Here is a 775-nt window from a genome sequence, read left to right on the forward strand (position 1 = left end):
CTGTGTGTGATTGTGTCTCTCTCTCTCTTTCTCTAACCCTCTGTGTGTGATTGTGTCTCTCTCTCTAACCCTCTGTGTGTGATTGTGTGTCTCTCTCTCTAACCCTCTGTGTGTGATTGTGTCTCTCTCTCTCTAACCCTCTGTGTGTGATTGTGTTTCTCTCTCTTTCTCTCTCTCTCTAACCCTCTGTGTGTAATTGTGTGTCTCTCTCTCTTTCTCTCTAACCCTCTGTGTGTGATTGTGTCTCTCTCTCTCTTTCTCTCTAACCCTCTGTGTCTCTCCCCCCCGAGTGCTTGTCTGTGTTTCTGTGTACCTTTTATTTATTTAATTAATGAATTGGTAGTGCCATCTGATGGTGTGGCTTTATTTAAAGGGGTAGGGTCAAGCGCCCCACCATCTTTAAATTTCACCAGCCGCCACTGGATCAAGACATTTTTATATTTACTGAATAATGAAAGAATCTATAAGCATAATTGGCAGCATTAAAGTAAAAAGTATGTTTTAAACATATTTTAATGGGCATGGATTTCTAGATCTCATAATCAGAGCAAGCATTGTGTTACCTGGCAAGAGTTTCTGTTACAATCCTTTTAGACTAAAATCAGATGTTTACTAAGTTGACCAGTTTTCCAAGACATCATTTAAAGGGACATGAAACCCATATGAAACCCATATGCAATTTTAAATAACTTTCCAATTTACATCTAATATATAATTTTCTTCATTCTTTTGATATCCTTTGTTGAAAATCATATCTAAATATGCTCAGTAGCTG

Source organism: Bombina bombina, chromosome 12 (assembly GCF_027579735.1).
Source record: "Bombina bombina isolate aBomBom1 chromosome 12, aBomBom1.pri, whole genome shotgun sequence".
NCBI classification, from domain to species: Eukaryota; Metazoa; Chordata; class Amphibia; order Anura; family Bombinatoridae; genus Bombina; species Bombina bombina.